This window comes from Bos indicus, chromosome 5, assembly GCF_029378745.1.
Source record: "Bos indicus isolate NIAB-ARS_2022 breed Sahiwal x Tharparkar chromosome 5, NIAB-ARS_B.indTharparkar_mat_pri_1.0, whole genome shotgun sequence".
Taxonomy (NCBI): domain Eukaryota; kingdom Metazoa; phylum Chordata; class Mammalia; order Artiodactyla; family Bovidae; genus Bos; species Bos indicus.
In genome coordinates this window covers 35474540-35489639 of record NC_091764.1, presented here as the reverse complement: position 1 = coordinate 35489639, position 15100 = coordinate 35474540, and the positions used below count along the sequence as shown (strand labels likewise).

At 38.0% G+C, this 15100-nt stretch overlaps 1 protein-coding gene across 1 annotated transcript in view; it reads right to left on the bottom strand.

Moving 5' to 3' along the window:
• The window catches only part of NELL2 (neural EGFL like 2), a 469663-nt gene extending 456467 nt beyond the window's left edge, over positions 1-13196 (bottom strand). Inside the window, exons 1-2 of the mRNA XM_070789234.1 lie at positions 13106-13196; positions 12039-12163 (exon numbers count right to left, since the gene is read on the bottom strand). The gene's annotated coding sequence lies outside the window, so the exon portion shown is untranslated. The remainder of the gene's footprint in view (positions 1-12038; positions 12164-13105) is intronic.
• Between the last annotated feature and the right edge of the window lie 1904 nt (positions 13197-15100).

Here is a 15100-nt window from a genome sequence, read left to right as displayed (position 1 = left end):
ACTCTTGTCTGGAAAATCCCATGGACGGAGGAGCCTGGTAGGCTGCAGTCCATGAGGTCACCAAGAGTCAGACACGACTGAGCGACTTCACTTTGACTTTTCACTTTCATCCATTGGAGAAGGAAATGGCAACCCACTCCAGTATTCTTGCCTGGGGAATCCCAGGGACAGGGGAGCCTGGTGGGCTGCTGTCTGTGGGGTCACACAGAGTCGGACACGACTGAAGCAACTTAGCAGCAGCAGCATGAAGACTTTACCCATATCCATCTCTTCTAAATGACCACCTAGCTACATTTCAGAGATATTCACAGCTGTGCTTCCTTTAACAACTTTTACATACTTTGCAACAGAATAAGTAGAAAATCTCCCCCAATAAATAACACAAAAAGCTCTCCAGCTGTCAGTTTACCAAGTATTTTTTAAAACATATCTTTTAAGAAGATAACAATGTTTTGAAATAGAAACATTTCATCTTTTAACTAAGTCTGTCAAAAGGTAATGAATTTGATAAGTACTTTTTAAAGTAATACAATCAAGTCCTCCCAGTAGAGCCACAGTAGCCTGTACTTCATATACTGACAAAGTGACATGGCCAAAAGTTAAAGGGTGAAAGGAAGGAAGAAAAAGGAACTTCCTTTTCACCCCAGAGATGCTCTGCTTGCTGCCTGTATCATAATAACAAATCTGCTTTGCAAAAGCCCTTTCATTGTGCCCTAAGTAGAACAGAAAGTCTAAGTTATTCCTTACACCTTAAGAACATAATATTTCATATTAAATTTGAAGACTGGACCAAGAGCCACATGGCACGGTAATTACATACACAATATAAGTACGTGGTTGAAATGGTTAACAGGCTTTCATTTGCATTCACACCCTGGCCTCAACTCACCGGCTGCCTGACTCTTGCTATATTATCTAATTTCTCTAAGTCTCAGTGTTTTCATCTACGAAAGCCTGCTCCATATGGTACCTGCTCCGTACCATTATTGTGTGAGTTAAATACTTGCTTGATGTGCCTGACACATAGTAGACCTTTTGGAAAAGTAATTGGTAGTAGTAATAATGAGAGTATAAATGGCTTAAATACTTCAATCACCAACTAAAAGCACGAACATATCTGCTAATGTGAATTTAGCGATTTTAAACTTAACCAGAGCGTTTCTACCGACTCATCATTACAAGATCCATATAGGAGTAAATGGACAGAAGTGAACCACAATCTGGACTCTTTTACAAGAGTTTTCTAATTAGCACATTAACGAATTCACTCCTTACAAATGTGCAATTCATAAACACAAACTGTCTCAGACATTGACAACTCAAGTGATTTAATAAATAGAACTGCATTACAAGCTCACTGCAATTAAACATAATTAAGAATTTATGTAATTTGTTTTCTCTTCATGTTGGATGTTTTAAATTGAATAAATTTATTATTCTAACAGAGAAACTATGTCAGGCATTCATTAAAATCTTCAGTATTTGGGGTCAATATGTTACTTTCATTCAGTGGGCCCAGTAATATCAAAGTAAATCTAAAAAAATAATTTGCTTCCCAAATTTTAAAAATCTGAGTGATGTTGAAGCTGAAGCTCCAATAATTTGGACACTTGATTCAAAGAGCTGACTCATTAGAAAAGACCCTGATGATGGGAAAGATTGAAGAGAGGAGAAGGGGTCAACAGAGGACGAGGTGGTTGGATGACATCACCAACTCAATGGACGTGAGTTTGAGGAAGCTCCAGGAGACCGTGAACACGGACAGGGAAGCCTAGCATGCTGCAGTCCATGGGGTCATACAAAGTCTAAGGAACATTTCTTTAGCAGCAATCTTTTATTTTTCACATTTAGAAGACTCTTTGAAAGTAGCAGTGAAGTTTTATTTTCCTGAGTCATTCATTGATTCAGTGGCTAAGTCGTGTCCAACTCTCTGCTGCCCCATGGACTGTAGACCACCAGGATCCTCTGTCCATGGGATTTTCCAGGCAAGAATACTGGAGTGGGTTGCCATGTCCTTCTCTAGGGGATCTCCCCAACCCAGCGATCTCAAACCCCAACTGCTGCATTGGCGGGCGTTGGCAGGAGGATTCTTTACCACTGAACCACTAGGGAAGCCCTTTTTCCTGAGTAGATCCAATTAAAACCATGCTTTACATATAAAAGGGATTCTAGATCACTATTATAAATGTGACTCAACTGCAAATTCATATGCAAATTTAGGGAAGCTTTTAAAGTCAAAGTGAAAAACTGTTTAGAACAAACGTGAGAATGCAATTGAACACCAAAATATTTAGTCAAAAAATTAGTCCTCTAAGATGTTTTTCTACATGAGTATAAACAACAACAAAATGCCAAGTGAATTCAACAACTTATTCGCAACACCCAAACTACAAGTAGTATTAAAGAACATTAAAATTTTATCCATAATGTTTTAAAAAAATAAATCCTAATTCATATTTGAGTTAGACTGTGTTTAACAAATTTTCTTTCTCTTGATAAACAACTGAAGTCCTCAAAGAAAAATAATGCAAAAAAACACACTGTGAATCTTATTTATGGTAATTATTCATTGTGTACTAATGCCTATTATTGACTATATGGTTATTCCTATGGACCTCTTTAAAATCAGATAGTAAATCTGGTCTTTTATGAAATGACACTCTTAGATACTTCTATGTCACTTTTATGTGTAAAAAGAGGGAGGGGCAGATACTTTAAAACCCTGGGTTGCTGACTCCAAATAATCAAAAGGACTACAGCGCCATCTTGTGGAATAAAGTACCTAATTAGCAAACTGCTTTGATACTGTTAGGGAAAAAGTGACTGAATACCTTGACCACCGACTGTAGTTTCTTTTGGTGGTGAGTTTAGTTGCTAAGTAGCGTCTGACTCTTGCAACCCCATGAACTGTAGCCCACCAGGCTCCTCTGTCCAAGAAATTTCCTGCACTGTAGGTGGATTTTTTTTTTTTTTTTTTTACCACTGAGTCATCAGGGAAGTATCTTTCAATGATGTACTAGTTTAAAACACTAAATCTGGAATGTTTGTCATACAGCAAAGGATGGTATAAGACTAGAGTATTAATATACATAATACAGAAACCAGGTGATTTTTGTCCTTTTTGGATAGAGAGAAATACGAGGTTAATATCGTTATTAGAGGTTGCTCTGAAACCAAAGAAGTAATCTGAAAAGAGAAAGGGAAAAGGGGGATGAAAAAGGAATAATGCTTCAGGTCTTGGCTTTTCTGGGCTTTCCTGGTAACTCAGCAGCGCAGGAGATCTGGGTTTGATCTGTGGGTCAGGAAGATTCCCTGGAGTAGGAAATGGCACCCACTTGAGTATTTTTGCCTGGAGAATTCCATGGACAGAGGAGCCTGATAGGCTACAGTCCATGGGGCTGCAAAAGTTGAACACAACTGAGCAACTAAACCACCACCATTGGGAGGCTACAGTATGTCAAGAACTCGGTAGGCATGAGTAGTGAGATGACTGATATACACAGTCCCTCCCTAAGTACATTTAGGAGACTAGTGAAAAACACATATCATTTCAAGGTGGAGGACATGCTGAGGAAGGCCACTCCAGGAGTTGCTGTCCACAGCACATGGAATAGAACCTTAAGAGGTAAGAGAAAGAGAAGAAAAATTTTCATTCATTCTCCCAAAACAGTGGATAGAACCAAATGCCAAAACCCTGGGTGAATCCTATCCTCTAATGTACTTTTCAAAGTACTTTACAGATGACTGTGTATCCCACACAAACCCAAAAAAACATTGCTGTTCAGTCGCTATAAGTCATGACTCTTTGCAACCCCATGGACTGCAGCACTCCAGGCTCCTCTGTCCTTTACCATCTCCCAGAGCTTGTTCAAACTCATATGCATTGAGTTAGTGATGCCATCCAGCCATCTCATCCTCTGTTGTCCCCTTCTCCTCGTGTCCTCAATCTTTCCCAGCATCAGGGTCCTTTCCAATGAGTCGGCTCTTTGCATCAGGTGGCCAAAGTATTGGAGCTTCAGCTTTAGCATCAGTTCTTCTAATGAATATTCAGGGTTGATTTCCTTTAGGATTGACTTGTTTGATCTCCTTGCAGTCCACGGAACTCTCAAGAGTCTTCTCCAGCACCACAGTTTGAAAGCATCAATTCTTCATCACTCAGCCTTCTTAATGGTCCATAAAAGGTTAGAGCACAGATATCCCTTCTATGGTATTGAACAACTTCTTCCTCTGTGGTCCCATAACAGTATGCTCATGACCAAATATGGAACCTAACTCCATATGAATAATTCTGAGCAATATTCACCTGCCTGCTTCTCTTAAGACTGGGAGTTCTTTGAATATTAAGATTGTCTTTCTCACCCTATTATACTTAACACCAACCATAGTGAATACTCAACGCTTAAACACGTTTCTTGAGTTGAATCGGTTATATTTTATGATAGTATTCATGTCTGGCCACAGTGATAAGCGCATGGGTAAGAATGATTCCGGCATTCCTTAAGTTACAAGAGCAGCATTAACCAGTAGTGGTGCTGATTTGTTTCTAAGGTTGTCATTTACAAAGCTCTTGTTTTGGGATTTTCAGGCCTGAGTCTATTTTTAAAACTCCATCTCCCGAACAAAGGCAGTGGAGAAAAGAAAAATTGTTTCTCTATCTACATGTTCTTAATTTATGGGTGGGGAACTTGAGGGTGAATTTTTCTTAAATGTTCTAAATTGTCTTTTTTAATGAAATAAAAAAATCTAAAAATGTGGCTTGCTTTCTTGCTAGAGAACTAAAAGATAAAAGCCAGGAAAAATAATATTATCTAAGAAGATGACAAATCTCTCAGTGTGGTACATTTCCCTCCTCCTCACCTCTGTCTTCTCTCAACTTTTAGTTCTCACTCCTCAGCCCCCAGCCCTCACCTGGACTCTATTTTTTTTACCTAAAATATTAACACAGGATAACAGAATAATTAGCAGCAGCCACAGGAGATGGGCTTCCCTTGTGGCTCAGCTTGTAAAGAATCTGCCTGCAATGCAGGAGACCTGGGTTGGAGACCTGGGTTTGATCCCTGGATTGGGAAGATTCCCTGGAGAAGGGAAGGGCTGCCCACTCCAGTATTCTGACCTAGACAATTTCATGGACTGTATAGTCCACGGAGTCGCAAAAGAGTCAGACATGACTAAGCAACTAAGACACACAGAAGGAGACTTTGTTAGAAATCATTAACACCAAACAATCTGGAATTCAATTTCTGTCTTATTTGACTAACTTTTATTTCCATTTTATTTGGCCACACTTAGGCACTCACCTCAAGATATCCACATTGGTGTTATTGATGGCAACAAGAAACAAAGCTCACCAACTCGTAACCAGCAAATGGAAGTAAAGATGTCTAGAGAAACCACGGTTAAACAAGTTCAACTTCTTATTTCAGAAGTGTCCTACACTTGCTGCATGCTTGGATACTAAAATAGAGAAGGCTTTACAATAGAGGGAACGATAGTTGTTTAAATAAATGATGCTGCGAAAACTGGACAGCTATGTGAAAAACAATGAAATTAGAACACTCTCTCACATCATAGATAAAAATTAAGACAAAATGGATTAAGGACCTAAATGCAAGACTGTATACTAAAAAGCTCTCAACACTCTTTAATATCAATCACAGTAATATCTTTTTTGATCTGTCTCCTAGAGTAATATAAATAAAAACAAAAATAAACAAGGCAGTTAAACTCAAAAGCTTGCATACAAAGGAAACCATAAACAAAATGAAAAGACAACCCACAGGATGGGAGAAAATGTTTGTAAACGATGCAATCAACAGGGATTAATCTCCAAAATGTAAAAATAGTTCATGCAGCTCAAAATAAAAAATGCAACACCAAATCAAAAAAATGAGCAGAAGACCTAAATAAACTTTTCTCCAAAGAAGACATATGGATGGCCAAGAGGCACATGGAAAGCAAATAAAAACTACAATGAGATGTCACCTCAATCACTCAGCATGACCATCATCAAAAAGTCTACAAACAATAAATGTTGGAGAAGGTGTGGAAAACAAGGGAACATTCCAACACTGCCGGTTGGAAGGTAAACTGGTACAGTCACTATGGACAACAGTATGGAGAAAATTAAAGATAGAACTACCATATGATCCAGCAACCCTAACTCCTGGGCATATATCCAAAGAAAACCATGGTTTGAAAGGATATATGCACCCCAGTGTTCACTATAGCACTGTTTACAATAGCCAAGACATGGAAGCAACCTATGCGTCCATCAACAGATGAATGGATAAAGAGGTGATACACATACACAATGGAATATTACTCAGCCACAAAAAGGGATGAAATAATGCCATCTGCAGCAGCATGGATGGACCTGGAGATTATCACGTTGTTTGTGTTGTTTAATCCCTAAGTCTTGTCTAAGTCTTTCACGACCCCATGGACTGTAGCCCGCCAGGTTCCTCTAAGATTTCCCAGGGAAAAATACTGAAAAGGGTTGCCATTTCCTTCTCCAGGGGATCTTCCCAGCCTAGGGATCAAGGATCAAACCCGTGTTTCTTGCACCGTAGGCAGATTCTTTACCACTGAGTCAAATAAATCATAATTCAATATAAAATTAAAAAAATTTTTAAATACAATAAGAAATGTTACCAGTGTGATTGTTCTACACATATGTGGATCAGTTACCCAATTCCCTAATTCAGCAACTTTAAGCAAGGGCCAACAGTTTTATAAACTGATTTGTAAAGAAGAAATGCTTCAGCAATCATTAAATGAGAGAAAAAATCTTGACATGAAATAATCCTTACAGTTTTCTATAGGGTCAAGAATTCACACATCCACATATCAAATGCAATGCTGAAATGGGGAACAGTCATTATAACACACAGCCAGTCTCTCCAGTTTAAATGGTTTCAAGTTGTACTCTTGCAACACAAAGCGCTACGTGTTACAAGTGCTCATATTCCAGTCCATTTTGAACTCCTACTTCCGGTTAAAGGAGGGAGTAACACAAGAGGTTCAGGTATCTGGCGCTTAATTGTTTCCTTCTCTTTTCCCTTTCAAAGTAAGAGGACTAGGAGCATATTTCTCATTTTCTTGGAAAAATTATCAGACCTGTCTGAATCTCAGTTTCTTCAGGAGAGGAAAATAACACTACCTCACCCAGTTATTGAAAGAAAGAAAAGATATAACAGATGTAAATAGTGAATTGTAAACAGTTGCTCAGTAAAGAGTAGTTATCACTATTAGCACTGCTATTGATAATATTTTTTAGAGTTGTTTGTTATAAACTATCTATCCAAACTTCCAATCTTTACAACATTCACCAAATTCAAATCTAAATAGACAAACTCTCAGATCTTTTAGGTGTTATACAGAAAACTTCAAAGGTGATTAAGCACATTTATGTTTACATGTTTCTAAAATACATTTGTTCAAAGCTTCAGCTTTGGGATTTTAATAATAAAGTGAATTAGCCACCTATATTCTAGTTGGTTCTTCATCAAAAATTACTTTCCAACAAGAAAATCCCATTTTACCAATATAAAAATTCTAGTAGTGGCTGGTTGAAATATTTGAGATCTTGTTGAAAAAGAGAAGAATATGTTGTTTTAGCAGCTCTTGGGGTAGTTAAGTTGAAAATGCCAAGAAAAGATATTTTCATGCTGTTTTTTTCCCCCACAATTTTCCACTTTAACATCTTTTAAACTTGCAATTTAGCTACACATTATTCTTTATTGTTTTTCAGTCTTGGAGGCAGGTTGAAATTAATCAACCAACCAAAGACCTGGAACTACCAAGAATTCTGGTTCTCATTCTCATACTGATTTAGTTCTGAAATTACCATAAATTAGGGTAATAACTTGACCACTTTCAGGACTGTATTGGCAAAGACCCTTCTGCTTCATCTTCGCATAGCCCCTCTCCTTCTCTCCTTTTCAGTGCCAGTGCTCAGATAACACTGTAGAACTGAATTTATCACAGTAAAATTGCTTCCATCAGACAATCAGATTATTAATAAAATTTAACAAAAAATAATCATAAATGACTTTCCTACAAAGTATGCTTGTTTTCTTTTTCATAACACAGTTCTAATTGCCTCATAAAAGCCTATGAAATTAATTTCTCCTGGTTTCAGTCACTTTAATCTCTTCAGCAAACCCAAGGGAGAAAGGACTAAGTTCTGGAGAATTCTGTTATTTAAAATGCAGTTAATAGTCCAAAGAAGAATCCAGTCAAGGACACTGAGAAGAAAGGTAGATGATAAATCAAAATAGTATAATTTCGTAAAGCCAAGTTTTTTAAAAAGGTGCAATAAAGAGGGCGTGGTCAGTTGTGTTAAACACTAGTGACAAGCAGAGTAAGATAAGGACTGAGAATGGATGATCCAATTTGACAAGATGGAAGCCAACGTTGGCTCACAAAGGTGGTTTTAGGTGGAATAGCGAAATGAAAATTTGATTAGAATTGTCGTAAGTATGGGAGCTGAGACTGTGGAAATACTGAGGGTTGCTATAAAGGATGGTAAATAAGTTGGTAGCCACAGAGGGTCTAGAAGCAAGGGAGGTTTCTTTTCTCCTTTTGTTTAAGGTTGTTGATTAATAACAGAGTACATTATAAAGAAGTCTGAATGACCAAGAGTTGATGCTTTTGAACAGTGGTGTTGGAGAAGGCTCTTGAGAGTCTCCTGGACCACAAGAAGATCAAACCAGTCAATCCTAAAGAAAATCAACCTTGGACATTCATTGGAAGAACTGATGCTGAAGCTGAAGCTCCAACACTTTGGCCACCTGATGTGAAGAAAAGACCCTGATGCTAGGAAAGATTGAAGGTAGGAGCAGAGGGAACGACAGAGGACGAGATGGTTGGATGGCATCACTGATTCAACGGACATGAGTTTGAGCAAGCTCCAAGAGATGGTGAAGGGCTTGGAAGCCTAGCACGTTGCAGTCCATGGGGCACAAAGAGTCAAACACGACTGAGCAACTGAACAACAACAACATTATAGCAGAGAAAAAAGAAGACGTGTGATGATGCAGGACAGAAAAGAGGCAATCAGAGCAGTAAAGTTCTTGATAAAGTGAAAATTAATGGAATCCACTGAGTAAGTAAAGGATTTTCCTAAAATAAAGAGATGTTTTCATTGCATCCGAAGGCTACAGATGTGGGTGGGCTGGTTGGTGGGAAAACAGCTTTACCTTCTGATTGCATCTGCTTTACCAGGGAGATAAGAAGCAAAATCATCCACTGATAGTGAGGAGCAGGGAAGAGGAGTTGAAAATTTGAGGGAAAAAAAAGGTATGAAATAGTAATCTCTGAAGACAGAAAATAAATCAATAAGGAAATGGGAACTGTGGTTGACTGAAACTGCATTAAGACCCACTTGAGACACACAGTCATAAAATTTAAAAGAGATCAGTCAGAATTGTTAGATGTTTTCCTCCAGCCATCAACTCCAAGCTTGGGAAACATTTATTGAACGTTTATCATGTGCCAAGCACTGCCTAAGCATCTTACCTTTATTATTATTGTGAGCCCACAACAACCCTATGAGTTGGGCACTCATGAGAAAACTGAGGTACAGAGATGTTAAGAAACTTTTCCAAGGCAATGTAGCTAATAAATATTGGACGCAGGATTGAAGGAGATCACATCTTTAGCCACTAAATGACTCTATTTTTATGTACATCATTGGGATTAAGCAATATTGATTTCTACCATTTAAGTAAGGCAGAGAGGGAGGTAAGGAAGGCATGGATTGGAAGCACTGTTGTAATCAAAGAATTATCATAGAGACAGTGAACTGGAAAGAGAGGAGAGGTGGTTGATGACTGGGATGTTAGACACTGAGATTTTGAGAGCAGCAGTTATTCATAATGACAAAATCTAAAGTGTGACCATAAGAGTTGGCAACGGAGCTCAGGGAGAAGGCTAAGGAAAAGACTGTAGGAGAAAAGGTCAAGGAACTACAAAATATTCAGGCATTGGATGGATTTTCCACATGAACAGGAGTAGTGATAGAAAGAAGAATGTAAGTTAGATGTTAAATTCTTCACCAAATGAGGAAGACTGACCAGGAGATTACTGCAAGAAGGAAGGACATACACAGTCAGTAGCCTTAATCCAAATATAGGTTACCAACCTGTCCCAGTTTGCCTAGAACTTGCCCAGTTTTAATACTGAAAGTCCTACCTCCTGGACCTCCATGAGCTAAAGATTTTGAGAGAGAAGACAGAATGAGCTATTTCCTGAAAGTTGCAATAAAAACATAATACCTGCTCTATCTCCAGGCTCTGTGTGATAATGGATGTTTTAAATTCTAAATTAAAATAAACCTGTCATCTGCCAGTAAAACTACTTTATTTAACTCCTCATCTCAGAATAGGATGCTTTGCTCACATTCGCTAATTTGTTCAAGGCAAAGATTTCCAACTCATTTTCCTCCCATTTTGCCTGACTCATTCCCTTAAGGGCAATGATCCTGTTTCCTATCTCGTCAAACCTATTATGCTCTAAAAGCTAGAGCTAATTTCCTATGATCAATCAGTGTTCTAAGTGCCTGAATAGGTCCGATGGAAAATATTGTTTGGTTGACAAAATCATATCCCACTAAAGAGCGTGAGCACTTGGGAAATGTCTGATATTGCAATATCATCTTAATCCCACATGTCTGAAATGAGAAATGTCTCTGCTACAGTAAGATCTGCATCTCCCACCCCTCTGTTTCAAAGACTTCTAGGTTAGGGAATGGAGAACTACAGCATTTCACAGACAGGAAAAACTTGAAAGACACTTTAGGAGTGACTAAAGAGTCATGGAAACAATCTTCTTTGATTGAATCTTTGCATGATCTTTCCACTCAGATAATGCACTAAATGTAGTTTCGCCTGGCTGCAAATACTGCATGGTATTTTCCAATTTGTTTTATTACATGGACAAAATCTGTGGCATATCAAATGATTTCAAAATAGTATGTGCAAAGAGAAAGGCTGAAAGAATAATTGAAAAATAATCCAAAAGTTGCAATGAGAACATTAGGCTGGTCTGAGCTGTCTTCCAGGTCTTTCTTGCCTTTTAACCATACTCTTCTGCCTCCTTGCTCCTATCACTAAGTTTCTCAAAAGCAAAGCCTATATATCTTCAGCTCCAACTCATTACTTGGCTTGCAATCTGACATCAGCCCACATTCTATAAAAAGGTCACTAATAACTACTTTAATAGTCATTTCTAAGAAAATCCCAGTTTCCTATACTTGGCGCTAGTGGTAAAGAACCTGCCTGCCAATGTAGGAGGTGTAAAAGACATGGGTTCAATCCCTGGGTCAGGAAGATCCCCTAGAGAAGGAAATGGCAACCCACTCCAGTATTCTTGCCTGGAGAATCCCATGGACAGAGGGGCCTGGTGGGCTACAGTCCATGGGGTCTCAAAAGAGTCAAACATGACGGAAACAACTTAATACTTTTACTATTTTGAGCATATAAGGAATGAACTATGTAACTAAATATGAGCTAACTTTTGTAGTGTGTGTGTTAGTTACACACATTATAAATCTAACAAAAGTCCTTTGATAGAAACCACATATCCTAATTTGAGGTTTAAACTTTGATCTCTATAAATTTAGCACCCATCCCTCCTTGAAATTTCAGCAACACTTAAAATCATTTGCTATCTCTTCCTCGTGAAATTATCTCACCCCTGTCCTATTTTTCAAACCTAAATGTCAACTTATCCTACTTATCCTACCTCCACCAGAGGTCTGACAGTTATTCCTTTTCATTGACTTCCACATAGTAGCTTCTCAATCATCTTAATTGCCAACTTCTGGTTTATCTAGAATATTATTGCCTAATTAATCTTCCAAACTCAATGTTACAACATCCTTTATTCAGAAATCTTTAAGAGCCTCCTACTGTGTGGCAAAATTTATATATTTCTCTGATGATACTTATCTTACAATCAAATCACACCTCTTAGATCCTAAAATCAGAAATAAGAAAGTCATGAATAATCAAAAATAAAATAAAAATAAAAATTACCTTGGAAAAGTCCTTCGACAGGCATTCCACTGGAGACCACGAGTTTGTTCAGCACAAGTTTTTCCTCCAGCTTTGGAACAGATTCCTGTTTCTTTGGTTGAGCACCAGATGAAGTAGTTGGCTTGCTTTTAGGGTCCATTATATATGAAAAATGCATACATGCATATCTTTAAAAGTTAGAATCACACCCAGCTCAGTGATATGCTTGAACTTGAGAGGCCCCACAGAACAGAGACATGAGGAAACCACAGATTCACGTCTTTCCTTCCATACTTACTTCAGATAATCACTGAATGATGGACAGTATTGCCAGCACCAGTTAAGTTGTAATTTTTCTATTTCTAGGATTGCTTAGTTTGCTTCCATTTTGCTAAGATGATGGAATTCTACTGTACATCCTCTTTAAAGGTTATCTAGATACTTTACTTCTCCCCACAAACTCTGAGGTTTGGAATCATGTCATATTCTTATTTGTCTATTCTACAGCACTTAACACTGTTAATTGGTCTATTTTAAATATAATAATAAAATAATATCAATAAACTCCAGTGGAGGCAGTAAAATAAACTTATAATTGCTATCTATATTTGATAGCCAAAATACATATGTTAAAGTATACATATATTTAAATAGACATATGTATATATTCCAAAATAATAAGAATAATCTAGAGTTACTGTATTAATGTGACCCTATAGACTGTAGCCCCCCAGGTTCTTCTGTCCAGGGGGTTCTAAGCAAGAATACTGCAGTGGGTTGCCATTTCCTCTTCCAGGGGATCTTCCCGACCCAGGGATCGAACCCATGTCTCCTGCATTTGGCCGGGGGATTCTTTACCACTGAGCCACCTGAGAAGCCATTAAGTTAATAATAAGGAAATTACTGTACTAGGTCATCATGATTATATTAAAATAAAGGGAAATTTTACATTCCTACATTAAAACATGTAAGGCTTGCCAATGTTATTTTAAATATACCCCATAAATACACTCCAAGATATCCCAGAAATCATAATTATACCACCCTATGTAATCGAAGGATATCACTAGAGCTATTCAAATATTTACCTTGGGGAAGTAGATGTTCAGAGCTGCTTCTGCGAATCAATTTAAATAAACTACCCTGTGCATTTTGACGGACATAAAATAAATGTTGGACTTGCTGCCACATCGTCTAGATACCTGTATTGGATTCTTCCTGAAATTTAGTAATAGAGTCTACCCTGTAGCATCCGAAAGTGCACACTTGGCAGGTTTGAGAAGTCATCTTGAGTTGGGGCAGTGCTTGTGGACATACCCCAGAAGGCACCCAAAGGGAAGTATAAGGGTGACTCTAGGTGGTGTCACACAGCCTTTCTTCCCTGGGCAACACCCGCGGAGCTTTGAGAATGTTCCTGGGAACATAGCTCCCCCGAGGCAAAGTTAGCGCTTCTAACCGACCACTAGAGGACTCAGGGGGATCGTTAATGCATGCTGCCCTCTGGGGGTCGCGGAAGGAAACAGCTCCAGGGCTGTGATGAAGTTTACTTGCCGACACAAACCAGCATCCGGCACTGAGGCTGAAATACTGGAACATAGAGAGATGGATCTCAGTTATTTGAAGCTAGGTGAAGATGTCTTCTGGGTCACTAATGCCTGACTTGCTTAGTCGAGAAACAAATTCCCACCTAGAAATTTTTACTCGTATCCAAATATGTTGCCCTGAAGGAGAAAAATTGTATGTCAGAATTAGAAAATAATAAGATATAATATATACTGGCTTTGAGATTAGACAGATGTATTCAAATTCCAGCTTGGCCGTTTACTAGCATGATATGATGAATAATGTATTTGATCTAATTTTCAGTTTCCTTATTTGGAAAAGGAATAGTACCTGGTATAGACGATGCTTCAAAAACAGAATCTATTTGATAAAGGAAGTTGTACTTGTTTTTTATTTTTATTTAACTTAATACAACTGGACTCTCTGATACTCTGGGTGTATTCAGTGCTGTCTCCAGCTACCTTTGATAAAATCTGACATCTCTGTCAGGATCCATCCAGACTCCAGACCAGTAAGAACCAGACCTGGTGAAATGTGAGGTGCCCCAGAAAAATGTACTGCTCCTAAATCTGCGGTGTTTTGTACTTTGGGCATTGAGGTTTAATAGTTCTCATGAATATCGGATGGTAGCCTATCTTTCTAACATTTTCCCACTTATGTAGTTAATATGTCTAACTGCAACTTTCATCTGCATACCTCTGGTTTCTCAACGGACGTGTGGCCTCATCATGAATTACAGACGCCAGAACCAGCAGTGGGAAGGCATGTAGTGGGAAGGTCAAGCTGCCTAACCGACCTCTGCCAGTTTCACCTGGTACTGGTTTCTGCACCGAGGCTCTGTGAAAAGGACATGTGCTTAGAGCTTTGCTCTTTAGTTTTTTCTTTCCATCTTCTTTTTCTTGTAATAGTAATGGATTTCCACTGGCCCACCTGTTTTACTCCTCTGGAGTCCCAAATAACCAGGAGCATGTATTTTCAGAATATCAACATAGGAGGTAAGTGGTATGGTAATTAATTAATGGCCCATGAATTGCAAAGGGTAATAAATAGTCCTACACTATTAATAATAATAGTAATACACTAAATAAATAGTAATACACTAAAATTTAGACCTTGTTAGACCTCAAAGTTTCTAATAGATAGACACCGATATTCATCTTAAAGTATTTAAAGTACTTCCATCTCCTCTCTGGTCTCACTTTAGTAGTCTACGTTGCATAAAAGATACTGATTTATAAATTAATGAATTTGTTGAAGAAGAAAATTTATTTGACTGGATGTTTGTCAATATTGCTATTTTAAAAACTACTCAAATACTGCACTGGTACATTTTGTCCTACAACAATAAGCACTCTATCATTATGTGAAACAGAGAATTTGCCACAGCAGTCAATTATAAAAACTAATCTTTGAATTACATTGAATTAAACATCAAAGGATTAAATGCCAGAAAAGGTAACATTTTTCATTTCCATGTAGTTATAAAACTGTAACTCTGGAAAATGTTTTTCCAGGAGTTT